We start from the raw sequence: 6,934 nt of genomic DNA, 5'->3' as shown, positions 1-6,934 counted from the left end.
GTTCTTACCTTCGCTATTCATCTATCATGTGGGACCGTATGAAAAGTCTTAGTGAAGTCTAAGTAGACTATGTTGAATGCATTGCTCTCACTGACGTACCTGGTTATCTCTTTCCATAATTCAATCAAGTTGGTCAAACATGACCTCCCCTTAAGCAAACTATGTTGACTATTCTTGATTAATCCCGGTCTCCCCAAGTGCAGATTAATTCTGTCACTCAGAATGAACTTTGCTTCTCAAAGTGACCAATGTGAAATCAATTTGATATTATCAATCCAGTTCTTTGTGGACAGGAGTCCAAAGCATGAAAAATGTTCTTTTAGTTTATCCATTTCACAAAATGACTCATTGGAAATTAGGAATAATGCAGTTAAGAATCAAATTGAGAAACTCTTGAAGGAAATTTATTCTCCATTTAACTTCTTAATACTTTACTTGGGAGAGCTGAAATGGAAAGCATCCCATGTCTAAATTTAATACTTCAATCTTAATGATGGCATAAATGCCAAGACCTCTTATCATTGAGAAAAAAATGAAATTATACAGCAGATCCCTTACCATCTGAAAAGCGATAAGGTATGAAAGCAGTTCCTGAATTAATTCTGGTTAAAAGGCAAACTGAGTTATTAATCTATTCAAATTGCAATTTTCCTTCAATGCTTGTACTTCTGTCTTCTTTAATTCATCTCCATAATGTTTAATACCTGTTTAGAAGCCTTAAATTTGTCATGTATATCATGTATATTTCATGCTGCCATATTTGTTCATGTTTTAATTTGGGAGAGGTTTAAAAGACTATTTAAAAAACTGTTTTGGTTCAAGTCTTGATCACTTATATAAATTCTTATTTTGATCTGCTTGAGCTAATAGTTCTGGTTTCTGTTCTACTCTGTCTCTCTTACAGCTACTGTCATCCAACGGGCTGCATTGGGCATTGTAGAGGAGGCCAAGGATGAATTTCCAAATCTGACATCTCTAGTGCAATCCCAGGTACATTATAGCTTCCTGAGGAATGAGAAAATAAAATTTCTACTGAAAAGATCTGTAAACAGGAGTAAGACAGACAATATGTGAGCTATACCGCTCGTTCCTATGATGTTAATTGTGTAAAGATATTTTTTACAGCAGTATCGTCCAATATATTAGTCACTAGCCATATATGGCCAGTTGGAGATCTAGAAGTAGCCATTTCCATTTTTGATTAGTAAATTGAGCATGAGTATCGGATCCTATTGCTAAGCATACATGCAGAGTGTACAGTGTGTTTTAACTTTCTATGCACTTACTTGTAAACTGGCAAAATAAAAATAGAGTGAATGTATTTTGAGCTGAAAACGTATTGCTGGAAAAGTGCAGCATGTCAGGCAGCATCCAAGGAGCAGGAGAATCGACGTTTTGGACATGAGCCCTTCTTCAGGAATGAGGAAAGTGTGCCAAGCAGGCTAAGATAAAAGTTGGGAGGAGGGACTTGGGGGAGGGGCGTTGGAAATGTGATAGGTGGAAGGAGGTTAAGGTGAGGGTGATAGGCCGGAGTGGGGGTGGGGCGGAGAGGTGAGGAAGAAGATTGCAGGTTAGGAGGGTGGTGCTGAGTTCGAGGGTTGGGACTGAGACAAGGTGGGGGGAGGGGAAATGAGGAAACTGGAGAAATCTGAGTTCATCCCTTGTGGTTGGAGGGTTCCTAGGCGGATGACAGTCCTGTTACTATGGTCTGGCGATGGAGGAGTCCAAGGATCTGCATGTCCTTGGTGGAGTGGGAGGGGGAGTTGAAGTGTTGAGCCACGGGGTGGTTAGGATGATTGGTCCGGGTGTACCAGAGGTGTTCTCTGAAACATTCCGCAAGTAGGCGGCCTGTCTCCCCAATATAGAGGAAGCCACATCGGGTGCAGCGGATGCAGTAAATGATGTGTGTGGAGGTGCAGGTGAATTTGTGGTGAATATGGAAGGATCCCTTGGGGCCTTGGAGGGAAGTAAGGGGGGAGGTGTGGGCGCAAGTTTAGCATTTCTTGCGGTTGCAGGGGAAGGTGCCGGGAGTGGAGGTTGGGTTGGTGGGGGGTGTGGACCTGATGAGGGAGTCACGGAGAGAGTGGTTTTTTCGGAATGCTAATAGGGGAGGGGAGGGAAATATATCCCTGGTGATGGGGTCCATTTGGAGATGGCGGAAATGACGATGGATGATACGATGTATATGGAGTTTGGTGGGGTGGTAGGTGATGACCAGTGGGGTTCTGTCCTGGTGGCGATTGGAGGGGCGAGGCTCAAGGGCGGAGGAGCAGGAAGTAGAGGAGATGCGGTGGAGAGCATCATCGATCACGTCTGGGGGGAAATTGCGGTCTTTGAAGAAGGAGGCCATCTGGGTTGTTCAGTATCGGTTTATAATAAATGTCCGTGTTGATTTGGTCACCCGAGATAGAAATGGAGAGGTCTCGGAAGGGGAGGGAGGAGTCTGAGACAGTTCAGGTAAATTTGAAGTCGGGATGGAAGGTGTTGGTAAAGTGAAGAACTATTCAGCCTCCTCGTGGGAGCATGAGGCAGCGCCGATACAGTCATCGATGTAGTGGAGGAAAAGGTGGGGCGTGGTGACAGTGTAGCTGTGGAAGATGGACTGTTCCACATACCCTACAAAGAGGCAGGCAAATCTGGGGCCCATGCGGGTGCCCATGGCTACTGTTTTGGTTTGGAGGAAGTGGGAGGATTGGAAAGAGAAGTTGTTCAGAGTGAGGACCAGTTCAGTCAGTCGAAGGATACTGGTTGGTACGGCGGGAAAGGAAGAAGTGGAGGGCTTTGAGTCTTTTGTGATGGGGGATGGAGGTGTACAGGGACTGGATGTCCATGGTGAAGATAAGGCATTGGGGACCAGGGAAGCTAAAATCATGGAGGAGGTGGAGGCTGTGGTGGTGTCCCGAACGTAGGTGGGGAGTTCTTGGACTAAGGGGGACACGACCGTGTCGAGATATGCAGAGATGAGTTCGGTGGGGCAGGAGCAGGCTAAGACAATGGGTCAGCCGGGGCAATCAGGTTTGTGGATTTTGGGCAGGAGGTAGAAACGGGCGGTGCAGGGTTGTGGGACTATGAGGTTGGAGGCGGTGGATGGGAGATCTCCTGAGGTGATGAGGTTATGGATGGTCTGGGAGATGATGGTTTGGTGGTGGGAGGTGGGGCCATGGTCAAGGGGGCAGTAGGAGGAGGGGTCCACGAGCTGGCGTTTAGCCTCAGTGGTGTAAATGTCAGTGCGCCAAACTACTACCACACATCCCTTGTCTGCCGGTCTGATAGTGAGGTTGGGGTTGGAACAGAGGTAGTGGAGGGCTGCACGTTCCGAGGGTGAGTGGTTGGATTGGGTGAGAGGGGTGGAGAGGTTGTGGCGGTTAATGTCATGGCGGCAGTTGGCTATGAAAAGATCGAGGGCAGGTAAGAGGCCAGCACGGGGTGTCCGGGTGGATGGGGTGTGTTGGAGGTGGGAGAAGGGGTCGTCAGAGGGTGGGTGAGAATCCTGGTTGAAGAAGTAGGCACGGAGGCGAAGGTGGCGGAAGAATTATTCGATGTCTCACCGCGTGTTGAACTCATTAATCCGAGAGCGGAGGGGAATGAAGATGAGGCCTCTGCCAAGGACTGACCTTTCATCCTCAGAGAGCAGTAGTTCTGGAGGGATGGTGAAAACACGGCAGGGTTGGGAGCTAGGACCTGGTGTGGGGCTGGAGCTGGGAGTGTGGGTGGGGTTAGGCGTGGGGGCGGGGATGGAGATCGGGGCGGGCGTGGGGTTCAGCGTGGGGGCGGGTTAGGCATGCGGACGGAGATCGGCTTGGGGGCGGAGACGCATGCGACGTGGTCATTGTGCAGGCGAGTGATGTCACTGGGGGCGGAAGTATCTATGGCAACGGCAGAAACAGTGTTGTTCCCGATAGCCGTGGACCCCGCGGAGGCTGCGAATTTGTTGGTGATGGTCTTCCTGGCAATCGTGGAGGCGGTTGTCTGGGCGGCGATCGCGGAACTGCGAGGTCGGTGGGGGCGAAAGTGACATCATGGTTCGCGGCAGCGGTTGCTGCTGCGGGCGCTGCAGCGGCCGCTTGGTTAATGGTGCCTGAGTGATTTCAGAGGCCAATGGAAGATTCTGGAACAGTTGAGGAACCCAGAGTGTGGGGGTAAGTACATGAAAGTTTTTGGTACTTACTGTATTTAATTTCCGATATAGCTAGGAAGAACTGTTTGTTTAGTGTGTGGTTTCTTCTGTGGATGAAGAAGAGTAGAGGTCCTTTGCAGGTCTGTGAGAATGTTGTCCTGAGCTGGGGTAGGGCTGATTGCAGGGAATGTAGGTAGCGGCGCATGGCTGCAAGCGTGGAGCGGAGGATCCGGAGGGAGGTCTGTTGCTGGGGGCTTTGGATTTGTTGTAGGTACTGCTTGTCCTGGTTGGGTCCACATTTTGTTGGTCTGAACGTAGTCTGGAGTTGGTGTGGGGTCAGTCGGTTCCATAGGCAGGTACTGAGGAAGTAGATGTGGCTGTGGTAGCGAGTCTGTTTAAAAATGTGGCTGAAGAGCTGGAGATCAGAGCTGAAAATGTGTTGCTGGTAAAGCACAGCAGGTCAGGCAGCATCCAAGGAGCAGGAGAATCAACGTTTCGGGCCATGGAATAAAAGGAGTAGCCGTGGGCACCCGCATGGACCCCATATATGCCTGCCTCTTCGTAGGATATGTGGAACAGTCCATCTTCCGCAGCTACACTGGCACCTTTTCCTCTGCTACAGTGATGACTGTATCGGCGCTGCCTTGTGCTGCCACAAGGAGGTTGAACAGTTCATCCACTTTACCAACATCTTCCACCCTGACCTCAAATTTACTTGGACCATCTCAAACACCTCCCTCCCCTTCCTAGACCTCACCATTTCTATCTCGGGTGACCGAATCAACACAGACATTTACTATAAACCGACCGACTCCCACAGCTACCTAGACTACACCTCCTCCCACCCTGCCCCCTGTAAAAACGCCATCCCTTATTCCCAATTCCTTCGCCTCCGCCGCATCTGCTCCCAGGAGGATCAGTTCCAATACTGAACAACACAGATGGCCTCCTTCTTCAAAGACCGCAATTTCCCCCCAGACGTGATCGACGATGCTCTCCACCACATCTCCTCCACTTCCTGCTCCTCCGCCCTTGAGCCCCGCCCCTCCAATCGCCACCAGGACAGTACCCCACTGGTCCTCACCTACCACCCCACCGATCTCCATATACATCATATCATCCGTCGTCATTTCCGCCATCTCCAAACCGACCCCACCACCAGGGATATATTTCCCTCCCCTCCCCTATTAGCATTCCGAAAAGATCACTCTCTCTGTGACTCCCTCATCAGGTCCACACCCCCCACCAACCCAACCTCCACTCCCGGCACCTTCCCCTGCAACCGCAAGAAATGCTACACTTGCGCCCACACCTGCCCCCTTACTTCCCTCCAAGGCCCCAAGGGATCCTTCCATATCCGCCACAAATTCACCTGCACCTCCACACACATCATTTACTGCATCCGCTGCACCCGATGTGGCTTCCTCTATATTGGGGAGACAGGCTGCCTACTTGCGGAACGTTTCAGAGAACACCTCTGGGACACCCAGACCAACCATCCCAACCACCCTGTGGCTCAACACTTCAACTCCCCCTCCCACTTCACCAAGGACATGCAGATCCTTGGACCCCTCCATCGCCAGACCATAGCAACACGATGGCTGGAGGAAGAGCGCCTCATCTTCCGCTTAGGAACCCTCCAACCACAAGGGATGAACTCAGATTTCTCCAGTTTCCTCATTTCCCCTCCCCCCACCTTGTCTCAGTCCTAATCCTCGAACTCAGCACCACCTTCCGAACCTGCAATCTTCTTCCTGACCTCTCTGCCCCCACCCCCAATCTGGCCTATTACCCTCAGCTTAACTTCCTTCCACCTATCGCATTTCCAACGCCCCTCCCCTAAGTCCCTCCTCCCTACCTTTTATCTTAGTCTGCTTGGCACACTCTCCTCATTCCTGTAGAAGGGCTCATGTCCAAAACGTCGATTCTCCTGCTCCTTGGTTGCTGCCTGACCTGCTGCGCTTTTCCAGCAACACATTTTCAGCTCTAATCTCCAGCATCTGCAGTCCTTCCTCTCTTTCCTGAATGTATTGTGATTATTGTACATGATTTACTTTTTGCTGACTGCATATTTTTTATCTGCTAAGAGGGTATGCAACACAAATTAAAAGTTCAGTGTCAGATCCACAGGAAAAATCGTGAACATTGTATTGAGAGGTTAATTTTAGCCAATTAGAATAATTGTGGAAGGAGTGAAAAGCAAACGCTATCAATTGCTCGCAGCTCCAGCAGATGTTACTATGCCAAAGGGCACTGAGTAGCCAGCTGTGTACTGTGTAGAGGTCAGGACCAGATGTTTCTAAAGTTTCTTTATTAGTCAACATTCTCAACACTGATGAAGTCAAATGCCATGCAAAACTATTGGGCAAAACCCAAAAAGTTACACAAACATTTGCTGTGTCGGAATTTCAAGTCCTGATGGAAGATAAAGACAGCAATGTTTCACATTCAATTGTAATAAATGTCATTATGGGTACAATATGCTTAAACCTAATATTCCGAGAGTTTATGCAGGTAGTGATTTTTTCCACCTGCAATAAGTTGTTTCCTCAATAGAAATGATATGGATGTTTCAAAGTGTAACTACCATGTTTCCTTTGAAAATAGGAGAAAGTAGGGATTGCAGATCAGGGTCAAAAAACATGGCGCTGAAAAAGTGCAGCAGGTCAGGCAGCATCCAAGGAGCAGGAGAATCGACTTTCATTCCTATCATTTTTGATGAAGGGCTTATGCCGGAAACGTCAATTCTCCTGCACCTTGAATGCTGCCTGACCTGCTGTGCTGTTCCAATGACACAGTTTTCAACTTCCTTTGAAA

Source organism: Hemiscyllium ocellatum, chromosome 2 (genome assembly GCF_020745735.1).
Source record: "Hemiscyllium ocellatum isolate sHemOce1 chromosome 2, sHemOce1.pat.X.cur, whole genome shotgun sequence".
NCBI classification, from domain to species: Eukaryota; Metazoa; Chordata; class Chondrichthyes; order Orectolobiformes; family Hemiscylliidae; genus Hemiscyllium; species Hemiscyllium ocellatum.
The sequence above is the reverse complement of the archived record's forward strand: the minus strand, read 5'-3'. Positions refer to the sequence as shown.